This window comes from Phaenicophaeus curvirostris, chromosome 1, assembly GCF_032191515.1.
Source record: "Phaenicophaeus curvirostris isolate KB17595 chromosome 1, BPBGC_Pcur_1.0, whole genome shotgun sequence".
NCBI lineage: Eukaryota > Metazoa > Chordata > Aves > Cuculiformes > Cuculidae > Phaenicophaeus > Phaenicophaeus curvirostris.
The window spans coordinates 54,202,368-54,223,898 of NC_091392.1; positions in this window are offsets into that span (position 1 = coordinate 54,202,368).

The window sequence follows — 21,531 nt, forward strand, 5'->3', positions numbered from 1 at the left end:
AGCAACCGCTGAACTACCAATACTCACAAAATCAAACTCACAGGAACACCCAAATTATCTCTGCTCACACTCAGGAGGCTAAACTTGAAAACAAAAATAGGAATTTGGTCCATTCTGTAATCTTTCAGTGGAATAACTTTGCAACCATTAGGAACAGCTGAAAACTGGAATGCTAAAGTAAATTCTCACATAGTTGATTGAAAGGAATTTTGTCCTATTTGCCACTAGTAATAAACTCAAAATTTAACACATACGTATATTCCAATTTGTGGTTTCCTAATTTTATTCTCCCTCTAAAAATTAACTTCAACTTTGGCAAGAAGAACTGTGAAGAAATATTCCAGCTAGAATCTTTTCCTTTTTCTTAATGGTCTATTTAGACAGCAGTAAAGCGAGCCTTGTGATTTAAAGCAAAAAAAAAAAAAATTAGCACAGATTAAGACTAGTTCTATATAGACACTTTAGACACTAGTGTTACATGCAGAAGGATGAAAGTGGTGGAAATACAAGTTTTTCTTTTTACCAGGTCAAACTCCTTTCTGTTCTAAAATGTGGTGGGTTTTGTTTGTTTGCTTGTTGTTCCTTGGTTTTTTTTTTTCTTTCTCAGTTTCCACATGATAATTATTTAGGATATAACATCTAGAACATGTCAAAGTGTTTTTCAGATATTTTTTATTAGAGCATCATTAATGGATAAAGAAGAAAAAGCTTAGCTGGCAAACTTCAAGTCTTCTTTATTGTTGCCTTTCTTTCAGTTTACTTATATATTTGGATAGCAGAATTTGTTATTATTGTCTTGTGAAATTCAGAAAAAAGGTTCATTTTTCCAAAGCTTTTTATGTTAAGAATAAGACTAAAAAAAATCCTGGCAATTTACCATAGTAACAGAATATTTGGGGAGAATAAATACCCATTTTTGAAACATTAAAACATTTTCAGATGTTTGAAGCCTCTAAAATCAAAGAGGAAAACTATGTAATCTTCCTGATGATTTTAATTAAGAATAGGATAAAATTCTAATTAATTCTTCATCCTCAGTTTTAGCCATGGAAATTATTTGTTACATGCCGCTAGCATAACTTTATGCATTAGACAAACAGGGATTCAACCCTTCGTTAAACCTGAGGTGTGATAAGTTGCAGACCTGCATTAAGCTTGTCATGCTCTTGCATCAGCCTCGTCTCAAAGAATGAATGATAGTCTGTTGGTTGCAGCATTTCATTTAGCTAATGAAAAAGTATCTTCATGTTAGATGTCAAGTACTACAACAGGGTCACATTCTGCCACTTTTATTTAGTAGTGCTTTACTCCATGAGTAGATGCATTGACGTGAGTGAGACTACTCACATAGGCCAAATTGTGAATCACTTGTAAATGTTTATTCACAATGGCCCCATTCATGCAAAAAGCCGCTCAGCACAACATGAGTAATCGGTTCATAATCAGACCCAGCTTAAGGTACTATTCAGCTCTGGTAAAGATGGCAGAATCTGGCCCACTCTGGCTTAAGGCCAGACTCAGATTTTTTAACCAAGATGAGTAGCTCCTTATTCCACAAATAGTGCAAATAGAGCTAACAGGGCTATTTGTAGGGTTCTTTTTTTTTAATAAGAAAAATCTAGAAAGGAGGCATTTCAATATACACAAATAATTTCAGTAAGTTTCTATTCAAGGCAAATGATTTTATTTTCCATTGCACTATACTCCCACATTTGACAGGACTTGTGTTCTTGTGCTTTGATTTTATTCACTTAATGATTTCTTAGCAAGAGCAACTAATCTTTCTACTGCTTCTTCAACATGTGGTAAATGCACTAAAAACAAAAGGAGGTGATTTACATAGCTTTCCTGCCAAGTACTTTAACTGATGTCCGAGATATGTGATCATCATGCAATTCTGAGAAGTAAATTTATAGAACTTCTGGGCAAAGAGTCCCTATCCTGTTAAAAGAGAAAGTGAAATATTGTTGTAATTACTCCTGTGAAGAATTTGTGATGACATAGCGCTGTGCTGTTTTTTCTCCATTGACTGATTGAACAACAATTTGAAAATGTTAAGCCTGTATTTGAACAAATTTTTGAACAGATGTAAATTTATCTATGAACATTAAAAGTCCTCTTTAAGATGTGTGCAGGCTCATGTGAGTGATGGACAACACTGTATTTAGCAGCTAAAGACCCAGTCTCCATACTTTAAAAGGTGGTCCGAAAAGTTTGACAAAACTGATTTCTACCTACAGTTTAATCAGCAGTGTTACACACCACAGGAACACATCAGTGAAGGTTTCTTTAGTTGATGAGAATAATCTGAAATGAAGTGTATTTCTTACTTCATTTCTTTACAGTCATAATATTTTACACTGTCAAATGTTGAAAAAAAATCCAGTTCAATATGTTAAAGGCATTTTATTTTGAATGTGGACTTTATGATAAGGCCTTCAGGCATACAATTTAACAAATATGATCAATACTGTGAATTCAATACTAAGACAGATTAGCATTATAGTTGTAAATTATTTTGTTTGCAAAGAATAAAACATTACAGTGTTTTCAAAATAGCACAATTATTATTTTATTGATAAATTTCTAAATATCATAGGTATTTAGAAATCAAGGTTAAATCAGGCTGATCAGAGTTAAAACTCATTTAAAACACTGCTAAAATTTAAAACATTTCCAGGGGATGTTCTCTTTGACAAGGCACTGATTTTTATCTCTGCACTTTCATACCCAATTAACAAGTGGCCTACTCATCTCATCTCCAGAATACACCTTTCTTATCCCTCTACAGTGATGATATTGGAATGACAGTAAGACATTGTGAGTTACTGAAACTTGGTACACATTTATTTAATATCACTTTGAGTAGCCCAAAGAAACTGAAGTATATATCTCGTTTAACAAGGTTTACAGCTGTCAGTGCAACACGAAACATCTGTGGTACACTCATCAATCATATGAAATATTGGTGGTATACGTAAACTTATAAAGTAAACATCCAAAAAATAAAGTTGTGGTAGTTGAAAGAACACATTTTAGATTTAAATTGTGTAAAAAACCCCAGGAGGCTGAGCAAGCACTGAATGTGAGATGTGGGTGTGATATAAGGAGTGTGCAGTGAGTATGAGGATTTGATGACTGGGAATGGCAGAATAAACTTCTGGATGAGACTCAGGGTGCAAAGCGGGAGAAAGGAGGAAACCTAAACTCAGTGTAGCCCTCCCTTCTCTCTCTTGCCTAAATTCCCCCATCTAAATCTCACCAGGACCTGTAAACATAAGATTTATTTTATTGCCACTTCTCTTGTCTCTATTTGCAAGAACAGTAAGGTTTAAGGAAGGTTATAAAGAACCCAAAAAGTAAATCTTAAAGAGGGAGGGCTGGTAGGTGTATGTCTGTCACCGCCTACAAAAACACATCGGGAAATTAAAAAGCAATTATGGAGAGAAATACCTATAATCATGGATTTCAAGTTTTCCTTCCCTGCATTTTTAAGGCAGCATGAGAGCAGAACTTTAAAGCACAGTGACAGCCAAAGCAGTGAGTCTACCAAATTCCTAAGCACAGCCTTTCTCCTTTGCATTGCGAACTCATTATGCCTGATATAGCTGTGGCACGCAAATGAAGGAACATATTACATTACTCTCACAGAAGACATACTTGAGATATTGGCCTATTTCCACTTATTATTTTTACTCTATTTAAATAACAATAAAAAATTTAAATAGTTCCTCAACAAATCTGTTTTTTCAAACAGTCCAACCATGAGATGTCATTGATTTTCCAATATACATAAAGAGCCCAAACAGAGTAGTCTTCAAAATCTGTTCTCTCTCAAACAATAAGGGCTGTTGTAAGGTCTCACACTAAACTTCAACTTGGCTCATGCTGCCCACCTTCATAACAATGATTATTCCCACAGGAATAAGCAGAAGACTAGACTAAGAAAGACATTGATGTAGAGGTAATAATATTGGGTAAAGTCAATGGTGTTATTGTGAGCATGAAAAACATTATGTGGAAATGTGTATGTTATGGGATCAGGTAAAAATAATACTTTCTGACTGGTTTATACAGTGGTACTTGATGGCTCACAAGATGCTGTTACAGGAGTGATTTTCCATGCTCTAGTCCTAACTCCATAACCTAACAGCTGGCCACTCAGATTCTAGAAGCTGAGGCAATGATGGTTTCTGCATCCTTTAATTATGAAAAACAACTGAATAGGCTTGATCCTCCCTGCCTTGTACTCCTGTGAGAATATACATATCTATGTACCAACCATAGTTTAGTATATTGCCACTGTCATTGCAGCGGCGCAAAGTATTCTGCTGTAATCCAGTCATTGCAAAAGATTAGATTCTTGCCCACAAAACTGGTGAGTGAATGCACAATTTATTGCTATGGAGAGGGGTGACTAAGAGGGTAAAAGCCCCCCTTTTTTAGGTTAAAATCCAAACTGCTTGCAGGTGGAATAAGGGCCTACTTAACACTTTCCTAATGTTTTTGCTCTTCTGAGAAAGAGAAAGGTACAGTTAAAAGGAAAGGTTTGTCAAACAGTATCCTCGAAGAGAGACAGACGTATCTGAATCTGTGTAAGACTATTTACGCAGGTGGATTTACCCAAATGATTTTGTTTTAATTATTAAAGATGAAAACAGCTGATATCTTAAACTGTGAAAATGACAATTCTAAACATGTTAATTGTACTTTTGTTTCAAAGTGATATTAAGGGAACAACTCAGCTTCTAGCGTACTAAGAATGATTTTCTCATTATTGTTTATAAACGTTTTAATATATAATGAAATACATATTTATGTATGGAAAAATCTGTCAGATGTCATTTGAACACATACGGTAAATAAAATACTGAATGATTTTGGGAGACTTTTAGAAAAAGTTCTGGAATAGAGATCTGAGTTAGTGAATATTATTTAGTAAATGCTTAAGTAATATATACAATGCGAAAAGACAAAAATATACTCATTGGCTGGGAGCTTATTGAATATATATAGCCAGAAAACTCAGTGTTGGCAGGGAAGGATGAAATTTCCTTAACTCTACTCAAAAATCTCCTTATGATCATGTCCTAAGTGAAGTTAATGGGAATCTTGCCAGTGACTTCACTTGGGAGTGGAAAATGATCCCTAATAAATACGTAATAGAGTTACTATGCTAAATCAAATTGTCCTGGAACAACATTACTTAGTTTATATGAGTATTTTTTTCATAGGTAGTCCATTCTGCAATTTTTAAATCACTGGACTTTATTAAATCGGTGTTTTACATCTAGTTTACTACAGCAGTTTCCATCTCTGTGTCTGAGTTTTTTTTTTCTTTAAGAGGATCCAAGAAGTGAGGATGGACTGAGCAATGCTTTTTCTTTTTAGGGAGGCCTGTTCTAAGGAGGAGTGTTAATTTTAGTTTGAAAAGAGTTGTATGCATATGTTAAATTGCCAGTTCAGAGGCAAAGAGCATTAACCATTATATAAACTAATTGTTCTAATTATTTTCTGGAATTTTGGCAAATAATGTAACTGAGATAAACAGAGTCACTTATATGTCCACATTTATCTGCACTTCCTATTTACAGTGCTAAATGCTTAAAACAACACTGGCTCATAAATTTGCCTTTTCATTCTCGTTCTTTTGGCAGTGTTTCCTACATGCTGCACTTTTAAGAGTGTAGTTTGGTCTCCTCTCAAATAAATAAGAGACTTGGAAGGAAAAAACTGCAGCTACAAAGTAGTTCTAACCCATTAAATGCAGATGGCCCACAGGGGGTTTAATCATAAGAGAGAGAACACACATCATGCTGAAATATAGAGCTGTTTTCTATCACTTGTTACCATTTGAATGTCTGTCCCAGGAAAGTGAATTCAATATATCTTCCTGGCCATCAGTTGCCCTCTGAATACTCCTTCTCTCTCTGATGTAGCTAGATTTCCCTTTAGAACATACAGAGATGAATGAGCTCTTACCACACGTAGAAGTGAAAGAAAACATTTCTTTCTGCACCAGAACAGATGAGATTCATCATTATGAGAATGGATTTGACCTTGTCAAGTGGACCAAAGCAATTTATAAACAAACTCCTACAAGGGAGACTACTTTTGGCCAAGTACTATATTAGCAGTGTTTTACTTATGCCCACTGCTACCTTACAATAACTTCATAAACAGGCTGACTTCCTGAAATATAGGGTGCTGAGAGATATCACAGATGTACCTAGGAACACTGGGATAGCATAGGGTTACTTCCCTCCCTAGAGACTGTATAGAAATATGTCCACCCACCTTGCTATCTCGTTCTTGGAAAAAGCTGGTGATCACTAACAAGATTAAAACCCTATTTGATGTTTAACATATGTGTCAAAGAATATGTTTGTACTTCCATTTGCCATTTTTATATTGCTGTTTGTGTAAACAACACCCATATGGAAGGTAATGTCCAATATAAAATTGAATGACATCTAACTATCATAACACTAGCAGAATAGCAAAAGCAATTCAGTATGTAATTCCTCTACTGGAAAAATATTACGAAGAGTCAATGGCTTGCTACAAATTTTTTTAGACCAGCTGATACTCCCATTTCTCCTGATAATATTTATTCCTTTAATAGGATACGTACACTGCAGGTAGGAAATCTAAATCTCCTCCTCCCAAGTCTGTGTCATATATGCTTTTTAAGTAGGAGCAGTATTTAAATGGTTACAAAACCACAATGCCCCCCAACTCCTTGTCCTGTCCAATAATCATAAGAAAGGCAAAAAACTAAAGATATTCAGTGGCTCAAAGAAAACCATTTTGTGTGGGAAGAAATGACTATGTGCCAATCCAAGGGGATGGTTGTATGATAAAGTGAAGGAAATACTCATTAAATGTTTAAGCTACATCCTATCAATAAGAAAAAAAATGTTTACCATGTATACATGACTTATCTTCTCATCTATATAAACTCTAGTTGTGCTAGCAGAGCCGATAGTGTTATAATCTCTTCTATGTCTCCAAAAAGGGAATCATGGAACATTTGTAGAATGGAACTGACCAAAATATTCACTATTCTCCTAGACTCACTTTTCCTATGGCACCTATCCGAACAAAAGAGTTGGAATAACTATTTACCTCAAAGTCTACAATAATAAGACTGTGTGTATTGATAATGTTTTATTGCACTTTTTGTTGATAATGTTTTAGAAATTGTAGTTAGGATTGATGTCTGTGAGAAGGAACATTTTATTCTAATACTTGGAAGCTATAATAGACTGTATGTGGAGTCCTTCAAACCACTAATTTTCCAAAAGCTTTCTGAAAGCACAGAACCTCCATCATTTATGAGTCTTATGTGACTAGCCAAGAGCTTGATACATATTTTAGCTCGGGAGAAATTTATGCTGTCTAAGTCTTGCCTGCTTTATCATAGAAGCTCTTTAAAGTTCAAAAAATAAAACAACAGTCTCAATTATGTTTCATTGCTCGGAGATAACAATATTGACCCTCTTGGGTTCAGAACAATGAAAAGAATTTCTGAAGTCCTTAGAAGGCTCTACATTGCATATATGCATAGCTGTTTAGCAGATTTATGCTTTATTCTTCAGTAGGTCAAGTTCTCAAGGTCTTCTGCTATTAGGCTGAGAAAAGAGAAAAGGCCACTTGCCTGCTTCTTATAGATACTATTAATTATTCGTGCACCTCTCTCAGTGTGTACTAGGTGTTTCTAAGTTATATATGGAGATGAGAGACCCAGTTTTGCTCTGAATTTCTGAGGTGTAAGGAAGAACAGAGTCAGGACCTTGACCTCTGGACCCAGTATGCTTGTAATGAAAATAGGCAAGTTAAAACAAAAAGGAAAAGCTTGTGGCAAAGAGCAAGTAGTGTAGCTTATTTAGCTTGACTTACATTCTTTGTAAGTATGCATCTGTTTACACTCTTTAAGAGGAAGATCAAAGTTCATAGAAAATTTTTATTACCCTGGGAAGAAATTGTTCTTTTTTTCTTTTTTTTTTTTTAAAGAAAACTTGATTTATTAGCTGCCTTAATGGAATAAAACCAAATTTATTCCTCTCTTTGCTTTTGCACCAGGCAGAAAGCATCCAAGATGGGCAATACTTAATGAAAGGTATTCTACTATGACTCAAAATTTCTCTAAAAGCAGTATTCATCCTGAAATCAACCCTTGCACTTTTGCTTTGGCTGAAAATTCATTAGGAACTTCACGGATATGATATTTTGCTGTGTTAAATTTGGTCCTATAGATTAATGGGCTAATAACATTTCTACTGTGCTTCAGCTTTATTTAATTCTTTTGGAAATTAAAGCCTAGGACAAAAAGTGTTATCTTCTATTTATTCTTTGTGCCACTATTCAGCTGAGGGACCTTGGGGAATTGTCAGAGGCAAATATTCTACAAATTGCAATAGTTTGCTTCAGAAGACATTTTATTTAACTTCTCCATCTCCATTCCTCTCCATATGTGAAGTATTGCTGCTACTTTCCAGTGTGAGTTTCTGGTTTTTGGCTTTATATGAAATAGTTCTGTTACATTTCACAGAACCACAGAATTACCAGGTTGGAAAAGACCTCCAGGATCATTGAGTCTAAATGTTCCCATCAACCATGAAACCACATCCTTGAGCACCTCATCCACCCATCTTTTAAATACCTCCAGGGAAGGTGACTAAATCACCTCCCTGAGCAGCCTGTTCCAGTGCCCAATGAGCCTTCCTGTGGAAAATTTTTTCTGATGTCCAGCCTGAACCTCCCCTGGTGGAGCTTGAGACCATTCCCTCTTGTCCTGTCCCCCGTCACTTGGGAGAAGAGGCCAGCACCCTCCTCTCTACGACCTCCTTTCAGGTAGTTGTAGAGAGCAATAAGATCTCCCCTCAGCCTCCTCATCTCCAGGCTAAACAACCCCAGGTTCCTCACAAATTTCTGTAGTAAGTCAAAGGAAAATCAAGTTTGTTGTTACTCTTACATATCTTTGTGTAAAGGGCTTTACACCTCTCTGCTTTCCTTATGTTAATATGCAAGCTGGCTATCACCTATAGTTTCTGCTTAACCAATGTCTGCAAAGTTGTATGGCAACTTCCCTTCCCCTTTTATATTACCATGATAGAGTATTAGAGTCTTCCCATGCAAAGATTTGCCTGGATATAAAATGAGGGTTTTTTTTTTAAAACAGTCTTTCTTGTTTTTGTAAGATGTTATGGATTTTACAGAAATTATCCTGTGTAATTCATTTTCCTGAAAGTTCAACCCATGACACCTCAAAGCATATACTGTCCATAATTTTATACAGAATGATTGGCACAAAGAACTACATAAAATAATTATTGGAGGTCACCAGATTTATTACTTCCTTTCAGTTCCCTCACTTTTTAGTTTTCATTCTGAACAAAGCTTCCATATTCACTTCAGAGTGACTAGCTTCCATCTATTCAGCTACCTGATTGTCATAAACTAGTCGTCTTGAACATTATGCAGACTCCATTTCCTTTCTCAGCTGCATCCTTCTCTTCATTACCCTAACACATTTTTCTGCTTTCAGCCTTAATCTAGTTTCCATGTACTGGCCAACATATTTTTCCACATAAGTGTGTGCATTATTTGTTCTTGCTGATGCTGTTGGTAATGGGAAAATCATGGTAGAAGCAAATTAACCACAAGTTGTACATTTTAATCTGTGAATGCTGGGGGAGCAAGAAGCAATGGGCATCTGCCTGGATCTGGTTAGTTCTCTGTAAGCTGCCCTTCTGCAAAGTTCAGGGGGCTTAAGGAAACAATACTTGACTCCTTCATCACTGCACAAGTAGCTCATGAGATCATTTACATGCAGCTTTCTGTTTTACCGACAAACACATGAAAAAAGGTCATATGTTGAATATGGAGAGATTAGTGGAAAAGGAAGAACTATATGAATTATATACATCAAAGGGAATTCTACTAGATAAGGTTTTTCAAGACAGGACTTTAGTTCTTGCTTCCATGAACACTTAATAGAAGAATCTGTAAAAATCGCTGAAACAGGTTAGGAACTTTTTCACATGAGAGTCTAGTTATTAAATGATAAAAGTTATTCTCACTCATGTTTTCTCTCTTTCTCCCTTTGCATGGAGATTTCTCAAGCTTCTGGCTAAAGGACACTTCTGGCTAAAATAAACGATGTCTTGTTGCAAGGATAGTTTGGGTAAAAGTTATGATAGTTTTCAAGCAGAAGAAAGACCCGTGTCTAATCTCATAAAAAGCAGAAACCAGTGATAATCCCACTTGTACGAGGTTTTCACACACTCTGAAAATTCAAATAAATTTTTTGCAAAGAAGTTTGCAAATCCTGAAAGTTTTAGCAGTGAGCTATGCTTTGTGTTACTGGAACCTAGAGAGAAGATGGTCACACTCAGAACAGACTCCTCCACACCTGGAATACTTTGAAGTTGAAGACACATGTACCTACCTCTTGAGTTAGACTTCATCTGAGATGGGGTGTTGAAGTTGTAACTTTTACATTAAGTTATATAAAATGTCACCTAGATGCCTAAATCATCCACAGTTCCTATAAGGATCCATCATAAATTCTTGACTCTGCTCCCAAATTATTCTCTCTTTTGTCTCTTTTAAGTAATGTTTCTCCTAAGGTTCATGATTTGCAAAGCAGAAATGACCGTGTGTCTCGAAAAGTCTATGTTTTCCATATGTGCATTACATAGGTTTTAGTGTTTGTTACCATATTTATAAAACAATTTTATGATGATTAACCATATCCAGGCTACATTTTTATATTTCAATATTCAAAACCAACATAACACAAGACATTGTTCATATATTCCAAATATACCAGCAAATATTTTAACTGTCACAAAACACTTATGTTTGAATTTCTCTACATATATTTTAAACAGCATGTCAAATTCTCTGAAGAAAGTTTTGTGGAAGATATTAAAATGCAGACATTGAAATGAGTATATATGGCTTTTTCAGTGTAGGTGATATTTACATTAAAGTGTTGAGCAGTCAAAACCGCATAAATCTGCATCATTTGCAAGCTTTCAAGCAGAATTTGTATCAAATTCCAGAACCTAATCTTCATTCCTGACTTTGTCTTCCATAAAAATATGGGGGTTTTATTTTTCAGGTTTTGAAGAGTCTACACACAAATGGTATAAGAATTACAAGTGCTGTGTGGAAGCAGTGACCGATTGGTAGTCGACATTGCTTAGATGAAAACACTTGGTGCATATTATTAAGTTAGGCCAAATTTTATTGACTGATTAAGCTGGTTCCTAAACTCTAGCACCAACCATTGTATTTCATCCCTTTCCCTTATTGACAACTTTATGGTGTGTAGACATGCTGGGCGGTTGCCTCTGTGGAGGAGGCTGATGGCTACTGTGTGTTGAACCTGCAGGACCGACGTGAGCCCATCAGTGAAGCTACTGATGCTTGCACAATGCATTTAAGAAAAGGCAAAATCACTGGACAGACAAAGGAGAAGGTAACAAAAAGAGTGAGAAACAGTGGAGGGAGCACGAAGATCAGAGGAATGAGTGCGGAGGTGCTCCGGGAACCAGAGCAGCTGTATGCTGCAATCTGTGCAGAACCCCTAATGGTGTGGTTATTTCTTGAAGGTAAAAAAGCTCACAAGGACAGTCCATGCTGAGGCAGGGTAGAAGTGTGATGGGGAAGGAGGAGCAGAGAGGAGCTATTATGTACTGACCATCACCTCCCCATCCTCTCTGCGCCACTGTCAAGGTGGATAGAGGAGATAGGGATGAAGGAGCAAAGCTGAGCCTGGTAAAGAAGGGAGGAAAGTTCTTTTAATCATAGAATCATAGAATAACCAGGTTGAAAGAGACCTGCCGGATCATCAAGTCCAACCATTCCTATCAAACACTAAACCATGCCCCTTAGCACCTTGTCCACCCGTGCCTTAAACACCTCCAGGGAAGGTGACTCAACCACCTCCCTAGGCAGCTGTTTTTCTTTGTTTCTCACTACCCTAATCTGTTTTAACTGGCATTTTTAAATGGTACCATTTATGGTGCACTGCATGAAAAAAAGGTTTTAAAAGTCCGTGTTAGAGTCTGGAGAAAAGGTCCTTCTTATTTTGAGTTTAATGCCACATCCTGCAAAGATCACCTCTCAGTTTTACTTTTTTTTGCAGTATACTGGAAATCACTGACAGCTGTTATGAGTATTTGCATTGCAAAAGACTCATATAGTGAGAAATTAAACTGCTCCAAATATGTACAAAGGTGTTCAAGATAAGAATACTGCAGAATGAGGTCTTTGATGAGTAGATTGCGCTATTATAAACATCCCATTAGCCATAAATAGAAGTTCAGCATTACCTCAGGAGCTGTCAAATAAATAGCCAAATAAATATTATAAGGAGTAAAACATGCACTGTAAAAACACCAGTCATGCAAGAGGGAGTACTAAGAACTATCCCATTCGTGGATGCTATTTTATACCCTATTTCTACCTTTTAAACATTTTCTGTATATCCTAACTTCTCATGTGTGAGAGTACACGTAAAGTATAATTTCCTCATGCATTTCCAAGTGCAAAGAGTAAAAGGTGAGTTATGGGATTCCTTTCAACTCCTGTGGCGGCTAGTCCATGGAGATGTACCGATTTGCTGCTGTTAAACTCTTCTGCAAGAAAAAAGTGTCAAGATAAGGAAGCAGATACATCCTATAGTGATATAAAAGGATATTTCTGCTCAGGACACTTCTATATTAATGAAAATATAATACTAAAGGAAACTCCTAAACAATGTTTTCATCTCATAGGTATTAGAGAAAGCCTAGGAAAGCAGGCTTTGCCTATCTCCAGTTTTTGTGAACACTTTGTGAAAGTAATAGTTTTATTGAAGATTTCCCACTGGCTTACTAGGAAGAAGGTATAGATATCTTCATGAATTTAAGGCACAGAAGTGAAAGGTGATTGCAAGATTGACTACTTGTGTAAATATAAGCTTTCCTGGATTTGCAATAACTTACTGCAGCCTGTCCCAAAATGATTAGGGGCAGTAAGGAAGAATGTATAGTGAATTCTATTTGGTCTCTGTAGAAGTGATTGGTCACTGCCCAGGGTGAGCCTCATTACTCTGAGACTCTGCCAGGAGTCAGAGCAAATCTGGTTCTGCTTACCCCACATGAATCTGCCTGCTTTGGATCTTTCTTTTGTAGTGCTGCCCCCTATATTTTGTGAAGCCACACATAAAGACTAAGATGAGAAGCAAGGAAGGAAATAAGACTATATTTTTAAAAAATTACATGCATAGGCCTGCACATATATAACGTATCTCACAAAAGTTATGGGAGCTAGGTGGCTAAAGCCCTTAATATTCTTTTTGTTCTCCTGTAGCAAGAAAGTTGTCTTCCCCCTATCCTTAAAGGGGAAGGGAAACCCCTCTGGAGAGGTCATCTGTGAGGTTCATTATCTCTGAAATGCAACTATTTTATAAATCAGGTTCAAACAATGTGGAGCACACAAATGTATGCAAACCTCTGAGGGCAAGTATGTGGAAAGGTTCCTCCCTCTTCCTACTTCCTTCTCCCTCCCCACAAGCAAGGCTTGCAGATGTTTTCTTCTGCTCTTTATTCTTTTGTTCCTGTTTGGCTGTGACCCTTACTCCCAACTGATTCTTTTTTGTCAAACTTTGTTTTTTTTCTGAGCCTTTGATCCTGTGCTTTGACTCTTGCAATAATGAACATGACACTATTATTTTGCTAGATTCATTTTGTGAAGTCTTACTTCTCAGAGTTCTCATGAACAATAATATACATGTCTTCTTTTGACAGTGCCTTGCAGAAAAATATAGGGTCTCACAAAAAGCACTACCTCACCTAAGGACAGGTGCAATATAACTTTACATAGATTAAATACTTAGGTTTATGCATTATACCTATACATTTTATTATCTACTCTGTCTTTGATAATATACATTTCTGCAGTTTCCCAGCTAGGAGAAACTAGTCAAAGGTTATAAAAGATGCTAATAGAACCAAGATTAGAAGACACAGCAGACAAGAAGCTAGGGCTCCAGCACTGGGTCAGGAACAACAGTTCCTTGTTCTTAATAAGAAATGTTGCCTTGTGTCAAAATTGTATATACTCTTAGATATTCTGTTTCCTTTTTTTTCTTCTTCTGATTTTTGTTTCTAGATACCTCAGTTTAATTGAGAAAAGTGGGAGAAAGAGAATCTCTGCTTCAAGGAAATGAGCCTACACAGAAAACATCCTCGTTGTTGTAGCTGAATATCAGTTGTACAACATATGACACATGCTGTGAGAATATAATAAACTACAAATCTAGACTGACCTATATAGATCTCACTAGCAAACTAGTAATGTCTTCCTCTATACATATATTGAGTAGCATACAAGTGTAACAATATTTGTAGAAACTACAGCTTGAAAGATACTGCAAGCGGGATTTTTCATGTACCTCCTTTAAACTACTGCAGTGATTTACTAGAATCCTAAAGTTGGTGTCTTGCCTTTGAAGTAAGGTGGCTTTCTAGTCAACACAAAGTTGATCAAGGAGTCTGTCTCTCCTTTGGAACAACAGTGGAGGAAGTTATTTAAGGTTATTACTGTCAGCTGCACACAGATCTTCAGACTATTTTAATTTATGTCGTAGGCAAGCAGGCCTCAAGCTGTGTTCAGATGATCAGACGCAGCAGTAATAACTCGGGAACAATATTTTTTCTCAAGTCTATGTGCTAAGTACAACTCAGCTGGAACAGAGGGAACCAAATGCAACTTTTGATTGGGTGAAAGGCACAATCTATGTAAAGAGAGACAAGGGAGATGAAATTGGCTTGTACACATTGACTGAAGATTTATTTTACTCCTTTTCTTTCCTTCTTAAATAAGTACTTTATTTAAAAGCAAAAATTTGGTTAATTGCTATTATGTGTGGTCAGAAGAAATAAGGAAGTAGCTTGTGTAGGAGAAAAAACTTCAACAAGGAAAGGTGAGTAGAAAGGAGAGAAGGGAAGAAGAGTCTTCTGCTTCTTTCCACCTTTGTAAAGCATGTTCTCATTAAACAAACCCCAGAATGTGAAAGCAACACCAAGGGGGATGCGGGGGGGCGGGGGGGGGAGGTGGGGGTGTGGGGAGTAGGAATTATATATCCCCATAAGGTCAAATCCATATAAAGCAAAAAAGCTATGGTGGACAGTAAATCAAAATTGTCCCTGCTTCAATCTGAGATGACTTGTCTACAAAGTTGCCTGAATGCAAATGAAATGCTGGTGAGATCTGTACTTTCAGAGTTCATATTGGTTGCATGTAGCTGAGCCTTAGATAATTCCATTACTCTGCCTCCGACCCTTTACCATGGCAAGTGACACGCCCAACGAGCAGTGCTGGGAAAGGCATTTAGTACTGTAGTCTCCAGTGATTACCTTTATGTAATTTCACATTTGTGTTTCCCAGATTTAGGCAGCAGAAAATAGAGTAGTGCTTGTTGCAGAGCTGCTGGCAGAAAACATTGATTTATTGACAATAAAAATAAAAAATCCTGCTGGTAAATTGGCTGAAAGCTGGCAATCTTAGGTAGGCTTAAAGGAAAGGTTTTCCTGGGTAATAAATTCAAGAGGCATGTATACTTAAATTGTGATGTTGAACCGTTTCCATTCTAAAGGACAAACACACATATTTCTGTTACATTTTAAATCCTAGAGCAGCCAAGATTTGGATCTAGTTCAGAACTTCTCCAAAGTTTGGAAATACTCCGAAAATTTATATACTAGTAGGGAAATACTCTGAAAGTAAACTAGTAGGGACAAAAGCAATAAAAACTTCATATTTGTAAGTAAATGTCATGAAAATGCAGGCATGTTCTGTTCTGGGGTTACTTTTTTCCTAAAGAAGAAATTTTTTTAAGTATTATATAGGCTACTGCCAGATAGTAAGCGATCCATAGATTTATTCTTCTATTGCACCCTAAAAACAATTTGAAAAACTCTTAAATACAAGAACATGGAATATAGTGCTCTTGAAGGTTTTAGTGCTCCTTAATGGAGATACAATTATAAGAGATATACAGAACAGAGAAGGTTGAGTTGAAATCCTGAGTTGAAATCAAAGTAAGACTTCGCCCAGGTCCTAATATATTTATTTCAGTTCTGCGTAACCTCTACTCTCTTAATATGCTTACATTGTTTCCCAGAGGCCAAACGCGAAAGCTTTTGCATTTCTTCTCCACCTAGGTTGATTTGCTCTCAAGCCATGAAATACATTGTGGTATTATTGGTTGCAGATTTATAGCTTAGTCTGCTTTGTAGGAGCCTCTTCTTTTATGGGTGGGCTTTCTTTGAAAACTAAGAAATTTATGCTACCTCTTTTTGGTCGGAACAGTTTTTCAAATCCCACTAAGTTTTCCTTAAGATCTACAGAATGTGGGTTGCATTTTACCACTTAGATGATGCACAAACCACTTATCATACCCAGATGTTACTCCATCAAACAGTTTTTCAAGGTATGACCACACATCTATTGCTCAGCAGTGAAGCAACTAACTAGCATTAATTGAGATGCTGGAGTTCAGAGCTAGCAACTCATAATGGAGTCATCATAGTCCTGCTTCTCAGACAGTTCTCCAGATCTAAAGTTTGATGATAACATAAATCCAGCTTTTGAACTCTTGGTATTGGATCAAAAGCATCATGATCACACAATGCAAAATATTTCTCTGATGCAAATTAAGTTTAATTCTTTAAATGTAACTGATTGCCTAAAAACCTGGGTTTTTTTTCTACATTTTCTCCTATGCAATTACTTGTTATGGTTACTTTCCAATGTGTGGTTTACACCAGCAGGGTAAAGTGTACCAGCTTTGTAAGTTTGTGTGCAGGCTTTTCCTCTCAAAAGACTACCTTATAATTATTTTGAGGTCAGGGTAAATGACACATCATAAACCCACATTACAGATAATTTTTTTTTGGTAACTTTAAAATGGGACTATATCATAAATATTGTCATTGTTTATAATTAGTCTTATCTAGATAGAATATTTTGTTCAGAAACTTCCTGTGTGACAGCAGGCATATTTATTATTATCCTGGAGCACTTAGAGTTAGACTTACAAGTGCAGGCTTCTTAGTTTGAGCTATAACAAACTCAGGTCATTCGGTAGAGACTAAACAATTTGTAGCACTTGTTCATCTCTAATTTACACTTACCTGCTCTGAATGCTAATTATTTTTATTATTTTATATTCTCCTATTTAAAAATTGTGGTCCATGATTTTCCTTTTTGGAGAGAGTACTTGAGAATGCAAGACTTATTGACAATCTAACTTCTATCCTTATGAAATCATCACCTTTGTGAGCAGAGGTGAAACAAAGCATATCCAGTCCTGAGCTAAACTGGAAATCCCATCCTTAGAAAAACAATGTGGAGTTTGCACTTCCTTGATTTTCATCTGGTACACCCATTAAGCTTCCCAATATTTATTAGATAATAAAGTAACTTAGGACTGATTTTTTTTTTAAATTATTCTTTCATCAACAATTATCTCAAATTAATGGTAAAAAATAATATTTCTCAATTCTATATTCTTAGAACTGATTAGGCTATTCAGGTACTGTTTCTTTTTTTCTCACTACTAATATGAATTTAAGTTAGAAAAAGAGAATAGGAGACACAGACAAAATTCTGCCTTTTTCCTGGCATGAGGCACACAGGTTTGAGTGTTTGATCTGGGCTGTTACCAGCTTCACTTTCATATTTAATATTTTCAGGTAACAGAATTAAGCTCTATCTTCTCTCACTGGTATAAAGAATTTGATATCACCCATATATATGCTTTTAAAACTTCACAAAGGTGAAGGGAAGCTTTTGTGAATTGCCATTTCAGATATAAACTAAAAGTATAGTGCCTGATCAGTATAAAGCAGGAGTTGATAAAGGAATCACAAACATAGCTCTGGACAGACTTGGTTGGCCCAGTTGAGCAGCAGATAGAAGCAGCTCTAATTTAAGTTGGTCAAACTTTGTCTGAGTGAGATGTCTGAAACAGATCATATATTTTTTTATGAATAAAAATCTAGCATTTATCTAGAGAGATGGTCTTGTATATGAAATAAAAACAGTTTTCATGTTGCCAGAAACTGTTTAATTAGGAACAGTTAAGAACAATAAGTTGAGATGAAGGAAAGTTTCTTGTACCAAGGGTGACACCTGAAACAGAACCCCTGTAAGATCTTTGGTGAGTACAAAACGGTGTTGCAGCATGAATCTCCAGTTTCACCATAGCATATGTAAGTGTTAATATTTCTACTCTTTGACATTTCCTGGAACATGTGAAAAACTGCTGTATTCACTCCAGGAATATGCTATTGATGCTCCAGGTTCAGCTAAGCCGCTTCATGAAAGGCAAAAGACTGTGCCGCTCAGGCTGCATTTTGAATTCTAGCTGTGTCTGTGCAGAGAGTGATGAATGAGCTGCGTGTGGTGTAAATGCCTTTTAAAAAAAACCACAACCCCACTTACATCAGAGTCCTAGAAGGCAAACCAAGGGGGGAAAATCATGAAAAAACAAAGAAAAAAAAGATGTTTCCTTTTATATTTAAAGAGGAAACGTTTAATTGTAAAGCACATATAGAATGCTATGGTAAAGCTATGGTAAAGCACAGGTAAGTTGGAGTCCTCTTTTTACTTTTGCAATATTTCTGAAGGCTCTCAATGTCTTTTTCTCATTGTGACCTTACTTCTTTCATGAATGCATTTCTCCTTTGGATTTCCATGGAATGATGAAGTTGAGATAAGGATTCTTTTCTTCTTGGTCCGATGTGGAGAAGCAGAGTTTGTTCTAAAGGTTTTACACTCAAAAAGCTCAGCCTTGGAACTGGTAATGCACAAACATTAGTAAACATTGATGATAGTATCTCAGCCTCAAGTATCATATTTGTTTAACTGACACCCATAAAATTTCATTGCTTCAAGCACATTTGCAATTGCAACCATTGCTGATTCACACATTTTTTTCACTAGCTGGCATACAAATGTTTTCACAGGAGACAAATAGCAACAGTAGCAATTTGCTTAGCGGTATGGTAGATTCTGAATGTACTCCCTAAAAGCTGCTAAAACTCAGACAGAAGTTACAGGTTTAAGACAAGTTAGATGAGTTTCCATTGCCTGTGTATTTGTGATCATGCTAGTCAACACAGATAATGTCTGGCTCTGAGAGACACACATTTGTTTACTAAAAGGAGAAATGAAAAGAGAAGTTGTATTTCCAAAGTTTAATTAATTAATAATTTTGTATGTATTTCTAAATATTTGGAAGCATAACTCTCAAGGCTACTAGACAGAATAAGAAAATAAGAAAATTTTGATAAATTTTCTCTAATGATCCTTGTCATTGAGTTGGTGTTAGGGATAAAAACACAATTTTAATAACAATTTCGTATTGCCCAAGATACTCGGCCAGTCAAGCAAAAAAAAAAGTATCCTAGAAATCCTCATGCAATTTGCCTCACTGTGTTCTCAGGTTTTTGGTCTTTGGTTAAGACTGGAACATACTAAGATGCTGTAGAAAAGTTTATGTCCTTCTGGTTCTGGGTTGAACTGGGTTTAGAATAACCAGGTTGGAAGAGACCCACTGGATCATCGAGTCCAACCGTTGTCTTGTGTTGGCTTCCTCTGGGTTGCCACTGTCTGATTTGGACTGATTAAATCTATAATACTCGTCAGTCATATTTCCATCAAACAATCCAGCTGCTATATTCCCCTCCCACTGATTTATCATCATAATCCCATGCATAGCTCCAAAAAACAAGGAAAGCTGTATGATAGCTCAGTGCAGAATGCTTGAAGGTTGAATGCAACATCAGTTTCATTTTCTTTTCAGTATGTGTGCATTTGTGATTGTTTCTTGTGCAAAGTTTGTCCATCTGTGCCTCACAAATGGAGAAGACAGTAAAGACAATTTGTAATTAAGATCGCTTTTATCACTTCGATGTGGGTTATTTTTCTATATGTTGATATTTACATATGTACACCTAAGAGAATGGGTGGCCTCAATACTGATACAGTCAATGTCCTAAACATGCCGCATTTGCAATACTTATTTGCTGTAAAAAAACTACCTGAAAGTGTCTTATTTAACAAAGCAAGTAAAGCTATTCAAATAATTTATTCTGTGGAACACCTCCTTTACTTAGTTTAAATTCATTGCCTTTTATTCCACGTGTTTCCATATCAAGAATTGGCAAACCTACATACACTGCACAAAGACAGAAGCTTTCGTTTTATGTGCAGAAGCATCCATCTTGCTAGCTGTTGAAGGGAAGACTCCCAGGAGCTCATTCCAAGTGCAATGTCAAGTTTACAGTAAACAGAATAATCACACTATTTATAGGATTCATTTTATTACTATCCTTGCAATTACTGCAATTGTAAATAAATGTGCTCCTTGCCACAAATTTATTTTGTTTTCCAGAAAGAAGGACAGATTTGCTTCCTTTCCCTGCGATTGTGTTAATGGAAAATATATGTTTGTATTTAGATTTCTTTAGCCAATATAAGCCATACAGCCAGGCAGCTGTTGATGCTAAAGGATTATCATAAAACAATTTCAATTAGCTTTAGATTGTAATTTATCATTCAAGACAAAGTTCTGAATGTGTTTTTAAAACAGTTAAATTTTTAAAATGGCAACTTCTAAGTATATACAATATATTAAAAATTACGTATTCTTCCATGAGAAACAGCACTAGTCCATGGTGATCATGTTGGAATACTGAGGTTATCAAGATAAATGCATGTGTGTTATCAGCCATACAGCAATTAAACACAGAAGACCAAAATATACTGACAAGAAAGCACATTTTTCCTGGAACTTCTGGTCGTCTCAACTTAGTCAAATTGGTTTTGCACCACCTCTTCCTCTAGAAATTGGAGGTAAGATTAAGGCCATATAATGCTTGAAGGACTGTAAATGTACCATTAATGTAAATAGACACGCAGTCTACTTAGCGAATCGATAAGCTACATTTGTTTTAAGGTAGTAGCTTCTCGTGTGGGTTTTATTGTTACTTTGCCCTACAGCGTCAGCAGATCCTATGGTACTACTGAAAAATCATCTCAGTACAGGACACTCCCTTAGCACAGAAAGAAAGAAAGACAGCTGCATCCTCTGTACTTCTGGTTTAATAGAGCGACAGCAAAGAAATGGTCCCATCTTGTTTCATGCTAAGCTGACCGACACCTAATATCTTTAGTAATTAATGTAATCTGAAGGAGTATAAGGGTTTTCATGTACAGAACAGGACCAAAAGCCTCAGATCAGTTCACTGGAAACACACAAGGGTGTCATGTCATGGCAGTGGTTTGTTCAAGCCCTAAAAATGAAAAAGAATTTCATAGGGAAAATTCTAGTATAGTTTTAATATACAGAGAGGCGCAACTCATTTCACCTTATGTAAAGACTAGGGATCTTAATAGTGTCTCACTCTAGAGAATTTTTTTTCAATAAAACTTAAAAATATTTTCAATAACTAGTTTCTGATA